We start from the raw sequence: 19,621 nt of genomic DNA, 5'->3' as shown, positions 1-19,621 counted from the left end.
CACTTGACTAAACACTTGCACAGCTTTATAATATATGAAGTCCCTAAACAAACAAACAAACAAAAAAAGGCATATATTCTCACACATATCTACCCCCGCACCCCAAAGAAGCTGTGAGAGCTCCCCAAGATGTGACATGCTGTCATTAACTTTGTGAATACACAGTGTGTCAACAGTCATGTGGTAGGTAGAGGTATATGACTCCACTGTGGCACATATGTCATAGAGGAACTTCCGATGGTAGAGATGATATTTGCAGTGTTATGCAAGCTGCTGGCTTAAGATAAACCTACAATTCAAGGGATTGCTTTAAAAGCAGAAAGCGTGTGCCTCCAAGACTCAATTCATGCAGCTAAGATTTTTATAGTACCTATTAAACACTCTCATTTTGCATTTGGTGCATACTCAGAGCTGCTATTGATGCCAATAAAAGTACTGGATGTGTAAAAGGTCAAGCCAAAAAGTGTGAACAAATTCTTCTAATTATACCAGAAAACAATTAGTTTACTGGGTTTATTATGAAGTGTATAAGAGCATGGAGCACACTGGGGTTGTGTTCCTGTTCTAAAGACCAAACTTCCTTCATGGGAACATGGATACGAAGCCCAGGTGCCTCATTTACCCACTCATCTTAACCTTTTTAATTGAACCCACTACATTAGGATAACGAACATTGTGGGTCCGGTTCTCACACCAAGTCATGGCTCCTTTGTGCCTCATAGGGGCACAAAGGGAACATCATCCAGCTGTTAATGCATGTCAGAGAAATCCATTCTTGCACATCTGTGCCAGATCTAAGCCCTGCAGTTCTGCCCACCCCTCCATTGAGGAACGCTGCATTAGTGGCATAATTTAGAATTGCCAAGCAGCAGGTCTGATTCAGGCCAGGGCTTGCCCTCAGAATCAAATCGTCATAAGTGGCTCTCTGATTGCCCCCTCCCCACACACACACACACACTCTCTCTTCTTTTCTGTGATAAACAGCATTCTGGAACTGGAGAGAATCTATACATGTTATTCTACTTCATCATCCAGGCTTTCCTAAGCATGGCCAGAGGCAGATTAAATGCTTATATTTTTCTAGAGAATGCCTCCTGTTGAAGTGGCACAATTGATTTAATTTTGGGTGGTGTTTTATCTGCTCATAACAACTTTGAAAATTATTGTACTTGTTTTGTCAAAATTAGACTTGGCTCCAAATACCCTTAATGTTTGGAATTTTACATACCGATTTCGGTCTGAATTTCGAGGCCTGAGCTCAGTCTGAGGGTGTTTGGATCCAGGATTTGTGTTTGGGCCTTTCTCAAAATAAATGTAATGGAACCAAATCATTGATTCCATTTTTATTGTCGTCTCTGTGTAACAATTCTAGGGGCAAAAGTCCTCCTCTTGAGGCCAATTATTAGTTGAAAGAAAGAAAGAAAGCTAACAGGTACCCTGTTTCTTCTAGACCCCAACAGTATCCATCTGTTTCCAAATAATAATAATAATAATTAATAATAAATCATTAATATAATAAAGCTGCTAAGCATAACCCATCTGGATGGCCAGCAATCTTCATTCCTCACACCGAGTGGAGAATGAACAATAATCAGAGGCAGAGCTTAGCTCAATAAGGGTAATAAATAACATTTTTTGCTTCACTTCTGTATATTTTTCAACTCAGTGTACTACACCAAAATGGTAATCTACCGCAGAATGATTTGCTGTAAACCCAACTTCATAGTGGCGAGAAATTGTAGTCTCTGATGATGATACAGTAAGGTGAACAAGGGTGTGCTTAGCATAATGCATGGCAGAAATATAGATCAGAGTAAAAGGTTAGTTCTATGATACTCCTCTCTTCTTAAAAGAGAGAGAGAGAGATAACTGCTTTTCCCTCCCAGAAGTCATACCTGTTTCTATTGTCAGTTTAAAGCTGGACCCCATAAATCTATATTTTCACTATATGCTTCCTCTGGGATCAGATCAGGCCCAGGAACTTTATGGTGTGATGGGAATGTTATTGAATCTCTCACTAACTCAAGGGATACAAGATGGGGTAGCATTTCATGACTTTGGGTTTAATATCTTTTTTACTTCAATTCTTCTAGTAGTACAGATATTAATCCAATTGCTTGAGTTGTTAGTTGTCAATCCCAGGGTGAACTAGATCCCAGTGTGAACATTATTACCAATGGGTAAAACTCACCCCTTCTTCGAAGGGCCAAGGTAAAGTCTCCTGCACCATTTAAGCCTGACATGTTTGCATCAGTGGGGATTAATTAGATGAGCAGCCGCATAGATGTCCCTGCACATCTCCTTTGTGCTATGTGTGGTTGTTGCAGAAGGTCACTTTAAGGCCAAGCCAGAGGTGGCTAAGTGGCAGACATAGGGAGGGGCAATAGATTTGCATTTATTTAGATCACCCCTCCCGCTCCGCCCCCCAAGCAACTGGCTCAGAATGGGTATGGCTGCAGCTGTTGGGGGCTGCACATCAGCCACAGGCCCTGTCCCTGGTTGAGGGGACAGGGATGGATTTTACCTGTTCAATCACCCAGAATTTGTGCCCTCTCTCCTCACATAGAACCAGAATACTCTATGGGCACTGAGGGTACTGAATAACTTGCAGTATCAGGTACATAATAACTTGATTTTGATAAACTCTTATTGGGAACCACTTTCCGTGTCTGGCTGAGCGGGGAGCTTCCCTAAGCGCATGGCTCAGCCTCTTCTCCTATATGAATATTTTTTTTCCATTTGCTTTCTGAGACACTTAGTCCCATATATTTAAATTTGAAATACCCTGTTGCAAAAGTGGAGTCCTGTGAATATGGGAAAGGTTTTTTTGCACAATAACAAACAAGGCAATCTTTTGAATGGTTCAGGCACCCCTCAGTACAGAGCATATGGAGACCTTTCTTACATTTGCATTCAGAAAACCTTTCCAGAAGCACTTTGTTCAAATCCATCCCCTTATTACACGTCAAAGCTGATCCTTCATGGAGCAAAGATTGAGGAAATGTATTACAGCAGCTTGCTGCCTCACAGAGGCCGCAAACCACTAATGAGCTTATAGATGAAGAAACATGCCCCATAGGATCTAAATAAGAACAATTAACTTCATCCGAAGTCACCGCCATTGTGAAACTCACTGTGTTAATGTGATGTTAAAGATATCTAAAAGTAGATAAAACACTGGGAACCTTTGTGGCTATGTACATATCTCAACGCTGCCAATCCCAACCATCTAAAAATCATAAAGCGGGCTGCAAAACCCCATGTGATTTGCCTTCAAATTACAAGATTTTGTTTTTAAATAATAAACTCTGGGTTCTTTTAAACCTCTGACGTTTTAGCCTTGGGAATTCATGTTTTCCAGATTTTCCTGCTCATGAGGACTTAAAATTTAGTTTGCTGTTTAATGGAAGCTGGTACTCTCACATAATCACATGACTTTAGAGCTGGGTCCTGAGAATCATGATAACATTGCAGTAGGTGGCAACCTTGGTAGTGTTGCATTTTTGACCAGAACAGTTAGTCAATATTCAGGTTTTTGTGGGTTGTTTCTGTTGGGGAGAGAAAGAGGTGATGTAGCCTGGTATTTTCCTGATGCAATCCTGTTTATTTACAAGGAATATACATGCAGTCCTGCTTCCTGGAACACAGAAAGAATCCAACAGCAGGAAAGTTTCTTGGCTCACAATTCCTAGCCTCATTCCAGCCAGCATTCAAAAGCTTTGCTTTTCCTCAGCTTCACACTACAAGTGCTTCTCTGGCTGTCTCTGGAACATCCTTCTCTGTATGCTTCTGTGGTATTTTTGTTGCTTCTCTCTCACACACACATGCATACAACCTCCATCTAATAGTAACCAGCCCTCTTGTATTTACAGTCAGTCTCCAGCGAAACCTCAAGCTTCCACAAACCTCAGAATTCTAACTAGCCTTATATGTGGCCCATTGTTTGAGAGGTGGCTTCTATTGTTTAAGCTATATATTCTATAAAATAACTTAGGTGGTTTTTTTTAAGTTTATCCTGAATGCAGGGGGCTGTTATGCCCACCAGTTTCACTGAGGCTTCGCCCAGCTGTCGTCATTATGATATCTAAGGCTAAAATACACTTGAAAGCGTCTACATTTCCCTCCTTGGTCACATAGGGATCCTTTGTTGTTCTCAGTGTCTTCTCCAGCCCAGTTATTTTGTATATGTACAAGTCTTTTTCACAGTAGTTATTTTCCTTAAAGGAAATCACATTTAAGAATTGATCCATGATATTTTCCAGTTTCCACTGCAGATCTTTAGTAATCCTGCAGGGCTTGCGGCAGAGGAGAATTGTCAGTATGTAGGTTTGCCCCTGGCATGTGTCCTCCCGCACCCATCCTGCCACTTCCATCCTATGGCCTACTCTCAATCCAAGCCCAGTTTCATTCCCTGAGCCAGGACTTTTATGGAGGTGGCACAGAGTTAACTGATCCCCAGCTTAGTGTTTGATGGGGCATGTTTTGCATGGGGCTGGGCAGCCTTTTTGTTTTCACTTGGAGCTTTAAAAGGGAGGACTGTCCAGTGGTTAAAGCACTGACCTAGGATGTGAGTTCAAGTTTCTGCTCTGCCACAGACTTCCTGTGTGACCTTGGAAAGTCAGTTAGCCACTCTGTGCCTCATTTCTCCCTCTGTAAAACGAAAATAATAGTATTGTCCAACCTCAAAGGAGTATTGTAACAAAACATACATTAAAGATTGTGTGCGGCTCAGATGCTATGGCAACGGGGCCCATATGCTACCTTAGATAGCTTACATAAAATGGCCACAGCACATTTTGAATTCCCCTCACCTTTCTGGGTCTTCCTGTGAGGGCAAGAATCTTCTGATTCTTCCCCCCGCCCCGCCTTCTGTGACTAAGACAGCAGTGTTGGAAATCCTTCCTTCTCGGGGATGAAATATTATCTGATAGTGAAGAACAGACCATGGAAGAAGGACAAGAAAGATCAATAAAATACTTAGACAACATGTCACTCCTCTCAACAAAATGTGTGCAAATGTCAAGCAGATCCTAATTTTCTTCCTGTTTGTTGTGTAAATCAATGGTGAGGCAGCTCCCAGTCAACTTATTCTCTTCTTCTAGTGTGACAAGTCACTGCCACTTTATCCATCCTTCAGAAAAAGTCCCCCAGATCAGATTATCTGTTGTTCTACCTTTTAAAAAGTCTATTTGATATGAAGTAAGACTTACAAAATATTGCTCAGTAGCCGTTATCGTGGGTGCGAGGCACAGGAGAATTTAGTGATTCTACTCACTTGATTCATCACTTGACGGAAACAAGGGGTAATATTTTCACAAGTGCCTACGTCCCATTTTCAAAAAGCAATTTAGGGCTCATCTACACAAACACTTAGGTCATAGCAAGCTGGGGTGTGAATCTACCATGCACTGACTGTTCCTGTGGACCCTGCTGGTGTGCATTAGCAGTTTGTTAGTGTGCTTTGAGTAGTCTGTTTAGAAACGGGACTAGGCCCAAGGTGCATTAACAAACTGTCAGTGTGCATCAGCAGGGTCCAAACAGAAAGTTAGTCCCAGGCAGGCTAGGGTAGATTCAAAACGCAGCTTGCTGCAATCCAAATGATCCTATAGACAAGCCCTTGGGCACTTAGGTACCTATGTCTCATTGAATGTCAATGGACTTTAAATTCCTCAGGGCCAGATTTACGATGATATTTGGGTGCCTAAAGTTGCCCATTTGGATTTTCAAAAGCAAACAAGTACGTACCCCCCATTACTTTAAATGGGCGTTAGGTGCCTTGGCACTTTTTGCAGATTTTTTTCATTGTAAAGCCAGCTCTGGAGTCAGCCAAAGTAAACGCTGGCTTGCAGCCCCACTACTATTGTGGCTGTCATCTCCATAGGCATGCTCCATGCTGGTAGTATTTCCATCATCCTTTATCATTATGCTGATTTGAGCTGCAAACAGGGCGTTGGGAAATGATATAACCTGTCTCTCTTTTCCACAGCCTAACACAGGTTTTAAATTCTGCAATGTCTTTCGATCTGCAGATGCCACCACTGCTGCTGATGGGTTCTCCTCTCTCCCTTTGCTGCTGGCTTTTCAGCACCATCCATTCACTTCCAAGACAGTCAGAAACAGCAGGCAACTTCAGCAGCAGGAAAAAGGCTCATGAGACCTAGCAGCAGCAATCTGAACCCTCTCAGGAAGCATCAGTACCAGGGAAGCCAACTCCTGCTAAGGAAACAGCAAGAAAAGCAGCTTAGATAGCAAGAGCTCACTCGAAGAATCCCTCCTAGGGCCAGTCTGCAGTCTTCATGTGGGTTGGAACATGGATTATTCTTTCCTATGGAAATTGAAAAAGTTGTATGATCATATTACAGAATCATGCTGGTTCCATTTAAATACCAGGGGCCAGATTCTAATACCACTGTGGTGTAACTCCACGGAGGTCAATGGACCTGATTCTCCCTCCATTGCTCTGCAACTTTTATAGTCCTTTACACCATTGCAAACCAAACCAGCTAATGAATTTAAAGCCAGTCTAATGATTTTTAATGGCCTGACTTTCGAAATGTTGGGGTCGGCAGTGGAGTCAACATACTGGCAGATCTGGCTATCTACGGGTCTCTAAGCTCTTTCTCAGTTGTCACTTCTGCAGTCTGACATTGTATTCCTTGCTTGTTACTGATTTCCACCGTTTGTCTGCTATTGAAGTTGTTTTTTGTTGGTCATTGGCAAGAAAAGGTGTGGCTATCGTGTCATGTTGTTGAGTTCAGATAACAATGACTTTTGATCAGTTTTGGCCTCATTTGCAATCGTGAACTAGAAGTGAAAGGGTCTTTTCTGTTGCCAATTCCCTCAGCCAACTGGCTCTCCCTTAGTAACAAGTCATTTAAAATATTCAGATATTTTATATTCCAATCTATTTTTTGCAGCCCTGATTGAGCGATTTATATTCAGTGCGACGTTAAGGGGACAAGGAACCCTCCTCTGAAACACAGCACTGTACAACATTTTATATCCAGCCTTAAGGCTAAGCATGTCTTATTGTTCAGATGGTGCATTCAGCAAAATTTCATGCAAATACCGTTATTGTGACTATATCTTGGAATTAAAAAAGAAGGGGGAATGGGCTATTAGGAAGAATGAAACATGAGAGAATTAAATTTAAAAAGTGCGCAATTTATAAGCAGCAGACATGTCTGGATTTTAATCATTAGGCCCCAAAGACCTTTAATTATTAAGCAACACTCAAATGCTAGGCAACATAATCTGTGTGTTAGTTAATTACTGCAGTGAGTGATGGTATACATTACACTTGTGAGAACTGCTGTTTCTTAGTGTGTGTACAGTTGTTCTTTGTTGGGGGTGGGGGTGGAATAGATCGGAAGAACATTGAGGTCAACAATCTGCAGGAAGGAAAATGGCTTGGAGGTTTACTGAAAATCTTTTTAAACACAATCCATTTTCCCAAGATAGATTCCCTATGAAATATTAATGAACTATGCTATTTATTGAGGCAATCATTACCCAAGGTTATTGCATAGGAAACTGTTATCTAAATTAATCCTAGGGAAAGAATGATCTCCCTTCTTGGGACCCCTAGTATGCAGCTGAGTTCTTTCATTTCACACTTTAAGGTAAACACTTATTTTTTGTGGAACAGTGGCTGGAGTTTGGTAAGCTCCATACAAATGAAAATCAGAATGTAAGGATGAAATAAATATGCAAGCACTTGCTCTCTTTAGATCACTCAAAAAGGCCCACAGTGTTTTCACTGCTAGTGTTATAGGGAGCATGAGGTTATCATTCTGCCCTACTTTACATCTTGTGAAGTCCTTTCTACATGTGCAAAGCCACTGCAAAAGGCTAGTCAATCAGAAGGTAAATACACTACTCACATTATACAGGTGTAAATGAGTTTCCAAGATGATTTCAATAGAACCACACTGATTTACACCATCTGGTGACCTTGTCCTAGGCACCCTCCACCCAGAAGGCACAGAACCAGGTGAATCACGCAAATGCTGGGTTCTATAAAGATAGGGCAGTAAAATATCCCAGGGTTGGGGAGACCTACAGATATTTATTTTCAGCACGGAAACAGAAAATACTAGTTTGGGAATGATCCTATAGGTTGCTGGAGTGCTAACCGAGCATTATGCTTTGAGGGTGAATCTAACTCAGCCATTTAAAGAGAGGCAAGTGTGTGACGGGTAGTTATGACTTAGATAAGTCCTGATAGCAGAATACTTACACTGTACTAGGTAGTCCTAAGCTTTAATCTTGGCTCTGATACATACTCCCTCTGTGACCTTGGATAAGTCAAACTCTATGCTTTGTATAATGATGCTAATAACAATTACCCTATGGGGATGTTGTGAGGCTGAATTCGATAGTATCTGTAAAGTGTTTGAAAGTTCAATACACTTTTGCAATTGCAGAGTGTTAGTATTAATAAGTAAATACTATGCCAATATTATTATGGCTACTGGCAAGGGGTTGACCATAGTGCTATGATGGGAAATGTGTAGATGGAGAGTGAATGGCCTTCCATTAAAATTGCAAACTATTAACAATAGTTAGCCTTTATAGTGCTTATGATTATGGCTTACAGAATACAGGATTGCTCCATGTAAATAGCCCTTGGTCATCCGTGGGACTATTTACGCAAGTCAGAGTCTGCAGGAGTGGGCCCTATATGAGGAAAGAAAGTAGTGATCATGCACCTCACTGAAAATAAAGCAGTATCATGGTCCCTCAGTGATCATACAAAATTCCCATTCTCGCTAATAGAAGTAATGCAGGAGTACAGAGAAAAGACTATTCCCCCAAGAATGGCATGGTAAGAACAGGAAATTGTTTTAGTGCAGTCTTTTCCCCCATTACGCACACTGATTAATAAAATACCTGGCCTGCCATTACTATTATTAACATCTGTTCTGTAACCTCCATAGAGCAGTAAAGTTATGCTGCAGTTAAGTTACCACACAAACACCTGCAACCCTTTTAATTAAAAAAATCCCCCTAATCAGAACTATAAATAGAAATGTTCAGTGTAAAATTGTGCTGGAAGATTTGTAATACAGGTCAAATTATTAACAGTGCTGTGTTTAGGGCAATTGTTATTTCAAAAAAGGAATGTAAATACACACAACCCTGGTAGTGTTGTGTGATCGCGTTTGCATATCACAGGTCAGAGACACGAAAATTTGTGACTTTTTTCAGCAAATAATGTCAATATTTCATTAAAAATTTGCTGTGATTGCTCCCATAATTCCTGAAGCTAATTCTTCTCTGGGTAGTTACTTAAGTATACTTCACTATTTGTTTGTTTTTTTTTTGTTCGCCACAGCTTAAACCAGTGTTTAAACTATAAGGCCAGCTGGTGTGAATTAATGTAGCTACAGTGAAGGCCATTGATTTACAACAGTTGAGGATGTTGTCTTTAATCTGCTGATATTTTACTCCTTGGGTAAAGTGACAGACAAGAGGCTTAAAGGCTGGAGACAAAGTTGAGCACATTTAATATTTTACCTGGTTATATCAGTAAAGATTCAAGTGGTGTATGATTTGTTATAAATGCTACAGAGGAGGGCAAACGTATTGAAATAAGAGAAGGAATTAATGAAATATATTTAAGTGCATGGGTCCAAATCCTTGCTGGTGTACATCAATGTAACATCAGATAACACCAGATGAAGATATGGGCACAGTTTTTTGCCATGAGTTTGAATGGTTGTATTACTTTAATGAAATAATCATGGGTGATCTATGATAGACTCGAGGGGGGGAGTGTGGTTTATAGACTGGAGTTAGAGGCTGGGAGGTCAAACTCTTGGAAATCTAGGGAACATCCTCCTGTGTTTCTAATGACCTTCTGTGCCCACAGAGGGATGGAAGCCAGAGGCAGGGTCCTCTTTTTCGGTTGGATGTGAGGGAGAGTTGGAGGTCACAGGCTCTCTGTGTTTCCTGGAGGAGAGGGGGAAGTGGCAGAGGAACAGACTTGCCTTCCGACTGGAAGATGGGAACTCAAACAGCTTTTTTCTCCCCTCAGGTGAAGCTCCACCTGCCGATAGGAAGGCCTGTAGCTTGGAAATCCTCAACCAGGCACTAGCTGCTGCTGCTTTGTTGAGTTCTGTGTTTTAGTCACACTTTTTGGCAGACATTAAATTCATTTTCTCCATCTTCTAAACATCTACGCTGATACCTTATCACTGACTATAGTATCCACTATTCAGTTGTGAAATCGTAGCAACTCTTTGTATGCTGTTCCTGCTGATTTGTTCAGAAAAGAGACTTTTGACAACTCTGCACCTTCATTGAAATAGGAAGGACCAGAGACTCAGGAGTCAAGATGTAAACAAAGCCAAGTTGGCTTATAAATTTTTGGCCACTGAAACAAAATTAAATGTTGGCCACATGTAAGAGGATGAAATTGATTGTAGGGAAGGTATTTGGATTAATATTTTATTGTTGTTACAAATAGAGCTTAGAACGGACAGAGACCTCATTGTGCTAGTCACTGTATGAACAAGGCAGACGGAAGATGTGACAAAGGAAGTATCATTACCCCTGTTTTACTGCTGGGGAACTGAGGCACAGAGAGAGAAAGTGACTTGCCAAGGTCACAAGCGAAATCTGTGGTAGAGCAAGGAACTCAATCTTAGTCCAGTGCTTTAACCAACAGTCCATCCTTGTCTCAAAGTTAAACTTTTAAGAAGTTTATAAAGAGGGTTACAGAGATCAAATAGAATCTTTTTTTCATAGTGCCTTCTAATGAAATTAGCATTATGTTTTTAAAAATGAATTTGCAAATACGCTTTAATTTTTTATAATGATGCTAAACACTCAACCAAAATGATGTCACATCTTCTGCAGGTTGGAGACAATATGGAGATCAGAAAATTGTGCTGATTTGTGTTTGTCATTCAGGTAAGAGCCACAGTTTTGCTAGTAAGACTTCAGATATTCTCTGGAAGGCTGTTTAATTAGATTGTGAATAATTCATTCCAGAAAGACTGTTTAAATGTGTATTTAAGGACTGCCCATAAACCCAGGTTTTGAGTGTGTCTTATAGTTTTTCCATCTGGACAAAGGGGAACATTATTTATCATAACCGAAGTAAATAAGCACAGGTGCACCGCAATGCATTGTCTCCGTCATATTCAAGACAATGCAAAGCAAATAGAAATGACCAAACTAATGTTAAATAATGCATGTGTTGTATATCTACAGTAACTTACAAGTAGCTTGTTCTTTAAAATTAAGAGTAAAGTAAATGCTTGTTTTTCCTGACTGAACTCCTCTTCTTAAACTTTTCATGTTTGCATTGCACAGGCACACATAGCCCCTCCTTCTCCCCCTCCCCGCCGCAAACATTGTTAATGTGACTTTGTCAGGTGAGGCTTAAGCCCATTGACTACAAAGCTTCGTGAAGAGGGATACAGGATTTGTGTTTCTTTAAGTTCAGCGGTAAACATTAACAAAAAGTCGGGGGGGAGGGGCGTGTGATGTTTTTGTACTAGGCTTCAAAGAAATATAGGTTTGGATCCTGCAAGCACTTAGGCACATGAGGAAAGTTACTCATGTGCCAAACACTTGGATGTCTATCTTTGCATCAAGAACAAAACAAATTCTTCATCTCCCTGCAAAGATGCCTTAATGAGGATGCTCCTAAGAATCCTTCTGTGCCGTTTGATTCTAGAAAAGTTGGAAATCGGCTTGATTTCACAGCCATTAAAACAATATGTTGTACTTGTAGGGACTGATCTGTGGTATGGTGTCCTCTGCGTCTATTATTACTAATGAAATGTGATCTAGAAGCCAATGAAATCCTTTGGACTCCTTCCACTGACATTGGATCAGGCTCGTATAGCACTGTGGATCCTGGGATCTCAAAGCACACCTACCGTTAGAAATGATGAGTCACAAAATTCTGATCAAGCCTGGATCTTGAACATTCCGGAATGTTTTGGTTCAGGCTGATCACTACCCACTCTCTAGTATGTAGTCATCTTAGTCTGTTTAATTTAATCATCTGATTCTTGCTAGAAACATTTAACTAAAACACCCACTTGGTTTTACATTTAGGTAGCTTACTCAGAGTTGCTGGGTGCTGCGAGTTTTAACAGGCTTTTGTCGCAATCACAAACGGACCTAAGACATGACCTATTCATTTCTAGTACTGTTGCCCTATGAATAGTGCTTCCAAGTAAATAGTTGTGCACAGCCTTTTCCCACTCGTCATATTGCTTCTAAAAATATTGACTAGAATTGCACCTTTTAACAAAATTGTAGATCAGATTCTCCTCTGGCCATATGACTTTTAATTTTTTCTCTACTTCTTAAACGGGATGTTCCAATTCATGAGTGTTTAAACAATCTCATTTTGATACCACGTTTCTGGGGTGAAAATAAGGGTTGATAAATATGTGATCTGGTAAAACTAACTTCTTTGAAAGAAAGCTAAGAATTGTTACACCCCCACTATGTTAAAAGAGAATCCCATTCTTAAATGAACAGCAAAGATATATGGTGCTTCTTCATCACTAACAGCTGTCATTACAGACCTCAATATCTATGAGTCTATGAGACAACACATGCCTGACGGACTTCTTGTAAGGATTCCAAATAGCCTTTTTGTCATACATTTCTGTAATGTGATGCTGCTGATTGAGTCATCAGCAGCAGGGATTCAACTGTTGATAAATTGTACAGTTAAGTGCTTGACTACATTTTGGTTTGTTATGAAATACTCTCAAGAGACCAGATAACCAATGTCAGTCAAGCTTATTAATATCTAAAGGAAAAACAGGCTGTCTACAGTACCAGTCTCAAAAGAGCAGTCCCGGGCAGCGATGTTGCATCTACCTTATGCAGAAGGTGTGCTCCCCAAAGTTATAGCCCTAAAGCCATCCTTTTATATGCGACTTGTTTACCAGTAAAAGGTACTATATACGTTACATGAAACTGGATCTAATTAATCCTCTGTTTACCCTTTTTGTTTCTGGTACCATGGTGTATCCCTTATCTTTTGCTGTGAATCACCATATTTCAGACCATGATACATCCTTATCTTTGTTCTGGGTGCATGCGTTCCAGATACAAAGTGGTGTGAAGAAACCTCCTTTGTCTCTACTATGATAAACAGGTTTGTGAGGGTAACTCCCTTTCTGTTGCTATCAGGAAACAATTATATGTGACGATACTGACTGTTTTCCTATCTACTTAAGCCAAAATCTTACTTCAGCTAATACAAGGCATTATACGATACTTGGCATAAGTGAACAGGATTATAATAAAAGGTTTAGGCCAATTTGGGTTATATAACTGCTATATTAATGCTTAAGTATACTTAAATGCTTGGAGTATATATTGTGGGTTGCAGCATCAGCATAATACATATGTATACTAGCCAGTGTATATTAGTCAACAGAACCCTTGACCTCTACATCTAGAAACTAGTTAAAACAGAATTTTTATGAAGACTTTGTTTTAATGGGTTTAATTATGGCTTTCCCTGTAATTGCCTAACTTCCATGAAAGGTCTGAACCAGTTATACAGCTTGGCAGGCTAAATTCTACTCTTGAACCTAGGTGTACAACGTCCAATGACGTTGGGGGGAGTTGGGTATGTATCTAACCTATGCCTGGTGGGTGTGGCACCATGTTCCCTTGTAGTGGCACCTTGACCACCTAGAGATTGAGTCTGCTACAGCCTTGGCTAAGAGCCAAGTGGCTTTTAGCTCATGTAGTAGAGGCTTATATGTTAAGCTTCAGGTTGATCCCGCCTGCCGACAACCAGGGTCTGTTGGATTACATGTGTAAAGTATCTAAGGGCAGAATTTGGCTCTTCATATGTAATCAATGTAGAATTTGTGTTGGATTTAAGTAATGCCTGTGCATGGTGGGAAATTTTACTCTTTATCAGGGGTGAGAGGAGAGGACTATATCGGAGAGGGTTAGAGAAAAAATCGGGGTGGTAATAGAGGGTAAAATCAAGCTGAAATTGAAAAGTTTTAAAAAATTGTTATAGGGGAAAAATGGATATGGATGGCAGGAAAAGCCCTCCAATTTTTGCCAAGTAAAAAGATTTACTAAAACCGATAACTGTGTTCAAGCTTGTTTTGCTTCTAAAAAGATTACACTTAGATTACTGCAGCTCCACACTGTCCTTGTTGAATATAATTTGTCTGACAAATTACTAGTAAGTAAATAAAAGAAAAACAGGGCAAAGAACAAAACCATTTAAATCCTTGTTGGAAATCACATTTGTATTTGATGTACGTGGATATAAACACAGAAAGCATAAGAGTGGGATGAAGCAAGCACTGCACAAGGCTGTTGAAAATGGATGCATTTAGACTGCTGCACATGGAATAGGAAAGGAAGAATATGAAGCATACAGATGGTGCATTGTGTCCTTGTTTGCCCCCAATTAAAGTAGCAATTCTTCTCTGTAACTTGGGGCCTGATTCTATGAGATTCTGAGCACCCGCACCTGCTATTGACTTCACAGTCCTGCATTAGAAGCAGAGCTAGCTAGAAAAAGAAAATCCCTTCCTGTGGGGGAAAAAGTCTCTTTTTTGGTCCCAGATTAAGACAAAAAGTCAAATGCAAATTTTTTCACTGGAAGAGATTTCCAGAAAAAACTCCATTGTGGGAGAATTGGAATTTTCCAAATGGAAATGGAATTTTCCAACTTGACATCTGCCTTCTAGACAGGTGACCAGGAAGTCACCATTTTGATTTTTTTTTTACTGATGAAAAAATATTTATTTATTTGGTGGGGGAGGGGAATCAATTTTTGCAAAAAAGGGCATTTTCTTTCAGAAAATCATTCCAAAGGGAAATTCCCAACCAGGTTAAATTAAACACTGGTCAGAAGAGTTTCTGCCCATTTTATTTCACCTATCGGTGTTTTTTGTAGCAGTGGTGCTGTTATAACTCCATTAACTCTGTTGTTGGTCTGCTGGATGTTCAAGGATTAACTATTTTTTTGTGTAATATATATGCAGTGTTGTTGTAGCCTTGTTTGTTCTAAGATAATAGAGAGACAAGGTGGGTGAGGTAATCTCTTTCTTTGAACCAATCTATTGGTGAAAGAGAGAAGCTTTGAGCTACATGGAGCTCTTCTGTGTAGTTTGAAAGCTTGTCTCTCTCACCAACAGAAGCTGGTCCAATAAAAGATATTACCTCACCCACCTTGTCTCTTTATTTAAATTGCTTTTTAGGCTTGATTGTCATTTCCATTCATGGCTAGTCTAATGGATGGGTGGCCCATCCCACTGTTTAATATTTTAAAAGCTTCCAGTGTTCTCCATTAGTATTAGTGTTCACAGAAACTTGGAAAGAGAACTCTAAAACAGCTATACTTAGTTAAGGAGAAAATTAGGAAAGTAAATGGGATTGTACCAAGTATACATCAGCAGAGACGTTGATTAAGCCATTTGATTAAGTGCTGGGATCTTGTTGCCCTAGGGAAAATTCTGGGACCATTTTTTCTTTTTGTCTCATACAACACATTTTGATAAGAAAGAATTCAAACTGTAACCAACCCCCTCAACAAAAGTATTACAACAAAGACTTAGGCCAAAGATTCTACCCTTCGCTCCTGTAATGAGTGATGTGGAGTCCTAATTGGCTTGCTCACTTTCACTTGTTGAGTAGGAAGTGCTCATGGCCTTCCCAAGAGGGTCATAGCTGAAGTCTTATTTAGTATGATCGCCAAAAGCAGTGCAAAAAAGGAGCAAGTTCAAGGTTCCTAAGGCAGCTTTTGTTTGGACCTTGTCCACTCTGCACATAGGGCCACAACCAATATGTGTGCTGGTATGGTCATTGCTCCTTGGGGGACTATCTGGGAGAGACAGATGAGAAATGTAGTAAATGTAATATCTGATCAATTTTTATATAGCTATGTTGATGCCATAGTAAAAACACATATATGCATTGTGATTTGTTCCATTAGTTGTTGAGGTTCATGTTACTGACTGGAGGGGCATAATATCCCAGAGGGATTTTTCTGAGTACATTTCCCATAATGCACTATGACCAGGGACTCCATGATACACAGCTTCCCCTCACCAAGACCATGAAGACCAAGACCAAGACCATGAAGTATTATGGGAGATCTATTTCAGGTGGGGATGCTGGCCCATAGGTGAGAATGGGGACACAATAAGCAAACTACAACTCCCACAAGGCACTCAAACTCCCATTTTTAGCCCAAATATTTCTGTTTTTCCAAAGTTGGTGCAAATTTTGCTGGAAAAATAGCTATTTGTACAAGCACCAATATGTACCGTAACAATGTGACACTAAGGTGTGGGCATCAGTAGTTATCAAAGGAGGAAAGTGATGGTGTGGAGCTTCTGACATAGGAGTTTCACCTGTTCCTGTGACCCCCACCACAGGTTTGTGGTTTTTTCCCCTGTGGATTTATTCCCCTTCACATTACACTTTGGGAGGAGGGTGCCTATATTAAAATTGAAATGTAGCTTTTTATTTTAATCACACCACTAATAGGATTAGTTTCTATTTCATAGTCTACCAGTGTTGGGTGTTCTTACTGTAAAATATGAATGAAGTCTGAAAGCCTTTATAGTATCATAAAATATGTTGTTTTGATGTAGTCAAGATCTGTTTTTAAATTCTATGCATTTAATTTTTTATGTTTCTGCTCTGGCACTAAAAGTGAAAACACTGGCATTTGAGATAAATTTTTAGTTTTGCTATTCACGGTGGCTAATACTGGACTCTATTTGTATAGAGAATATATTGCAGGCCACCTAGGACTATAAATCCTATTGCTGCTCATAAACTCAAGTCCTATTACTTATGCAATAATAAAATCATATATTTGGGTTCTAAAGTCTTTTTTTTTTCATTTAAATTTATGAAGCTTGGTGTCTAATACAAATCAGACAATGCTGAAATACTCAGATAGCTTTTCGTTGCTTTGATTCTTTCCCCAGACATATATTATGTACTTTTTTTCCCCCTAAATCAACTGGAATGTTTTACACAATGTTCTGATTTTTTTTTGCCTAAAACAATCCTTTCTGCGTGTCCTAAACTCAAATGTATGGAACAATAGTTTAATGTTTGAAATGAACATACAAAAGCCTATATAAAAACATGTTGGTTAGTGACTAGTTTACATTCTAGGGTCCTGTTTTAATAATTAGAGGCTGAAATCCATGAACAAAGATGACTGAGCATGCCCTGTGCATGTGCACACTCTCAAGTAGCATTTATGTGACAATACAGCACCTGGTACAATGGGTCCTGGTCCATGACTGGGACTCATAGGTGCCAACACAATACAAATACAGACACAGCCAGTTAATTAAGTTTAACCCAGGCAAGCACCCTGACTACCACTTATAGTTGGAGCACATATTAGAAGTTATCTGCTGCTGCCTCTGATCTCGGTGCACAGGGCCCATTCTCCACAGACCAGCTCAACAGGCATGCTATTACACAATTGAGACATCAGTTAACTTACCTGCATAGGCAAATATGAACATAAACCAAATTGAAAGAATGAGGAATGCTTATGGCACTTTAGAGACTAACAAATGTATTAGAGCATAAGCTTTCGTGGGTTAAAGCCCACTTCATCAGATGCATCCTGTGGAAAATGCAGTAGAAAGATATATTTATATATACAGAGAACATGAAAAAATGGGGGTTGCCATACCAACTCTTAAAGAGACCAATCGATTAAGGTGGGCTATTATCAGCAGGCGGGGGGGGGGGGGGGGGAAACGTTTGTAGTGAAATCAGGATGGCCCATTTCAAACAGTTGACAAGAAGGTGTGAAGTAATGGGGAAATTAGCATGGGGAAATAGTTTTTAGTTAGTGTAATGACTCATCCACTCCCAGTCTTTATTCAAGCCAAATTTAATGGTGTCCAGTTTGCAGGTTAATTCCAGTTCTACTGTTTCTCGTTTGAGTCTGTTTTTGAAGTTTTCTTTGTTGAAGAATTGCAACTTTTAGGTCTGTAATTGGGTGTCCAGGGAGGTTGAAGTGTTCTCCAACTGGTTTTTGAATGTTATAATTCTTGACGTCTCATTTGTATCCATTTATTCTTTTGCGTAGAGTCTGTCTGGTTTGGCCCCTGTACGTGGCAGAGGCGTATTGCTGACACATGATGGCATATATCACATTGGTAGATGTGCAGGTGAACACACTGATAGTGTGGCTGATGTGATTAGGTCCTATGATGGTGTCCTTTGAATAGATATGTGGACAGAGTTGGCAATGGGCTTTGGTGCAGGGATTGGTTCCTGGGTTAATGTTTTTGTTGTGTGGTGTGTGGTTGCTGGTGAGTATTTGCTTCAGGTTGGGGGGCTGCCTGTAAGCGAGGACTGACCTGTCTCCCAAGATCTGTGAGAGTGAGGGATCGTCCTTCAGGATAGGTTGTACATCCTTGATGATGCGCTGGAGAGGTTTTAGTTGGGGGCTGAAGGTGATGGCTAGTGGCATTCTGTTACTTTCTTTGTTGGGCCTGTCCTGTAGTAGGTGACGTCTGGGCTCTCTAAGACGGTGACTCTATTTTACGATATTTATTAGGTCATGTTCTCGGGTCTTTCTCTTGCTGTCTGTCTCTCCCCCGTTCAGACTTGACTTCTTGCTCCTCCACTCCTATCTGCCCACCTACTGGGATGTCCTTCCTGGCTTTCCCTTTTCTGATTCCCACTGTGGCCCTGACCCAGTAAAGTACTTAAGCACATGCAAAATGTTAAGCATGTGACTAGCCCCACTGAAATCAGTAGCACAACTTTTGTGCTACATGTTCTGCATTTGACCAAGTGCTTTGCTGGAATGAGACTTTTGTCCTGAGTTCCTTGTTGTTCTCTTTCTCCCTTCAGTCTGTTGTATATCTGGCATGGTGTGTGTCTTTTTACAAGACGTGCTTTCTGCTGATGGCCTCTGGAATTGTGACTGTCCTGTTCTGTGGAAATGGCATGGGGGAAGGAGCAGAGGGAGGGACAGCGGGGATAGAACTTGTTGTGATTCCAGAATTTTCCACTCAAAAGCAGGATGCTCAAGTAGGCAGAGAAAATTCTGGCAAACTGGACATCTGGCCCCTCTAAGCACAAATTATTGACCCAAATCCACCTTCAAATATAAACAGAGTTTTCTACATTATTTCCTCCTCTATTGCTGTCAACTTAACTTAAACAGGCACAATTTTATATTTACAAAGCTGTAATCAAAATGGTTTTCATAGAATCATATAATATCAGGATTGGAAGGGACCTCATGAGGTCATCTAGTCCAACCCCCTGCTCAAAGCAGGACCAATCCCCAAATAATCTGCGCTGTTTGTCTGACGGAGGCCCGAGTTGGTCTGAGGGACCTAAATTGCTTTTGCATTCTGAATTTTGTAGGCCCTGCTGTGAGGCTCTTTCCCAAACTCTCAGCAGTTTGATCTTTGGACACATGGACACAGTGCGTCTCAACTGCAGATGCTGAGGCATTCAGAGATGCATAATTTACTTTCTCCCTGCCAAAGCTCTTCATTATCTTGCTGAAACCTGGAGTAAACAACAGATATTTTGTTGTTAGGCTGCTTTGTCTTAGGTGAATCAGTGTTTGGTATCCTCAAAACCAACACTGATGTAGTTT

The sequence above is a fragment of the Lepidochelys kempii genome, chromosome 5 (assembly GCF_965140265.1).
Source record: "Lepidochelys kempii isolate rLepKem1 chromosome 5, rLepKem1.hap2, whole genome shotgun sequence".
Classification (NCBI taxonomy): Eukaryota; Metazoa; Chordata; order Testudines; family Cheloniidae; genus Lepidochelys; species Lepidochelys kempii.
This window is presented reverse-complemented; position numbering follows the sequence as displayed.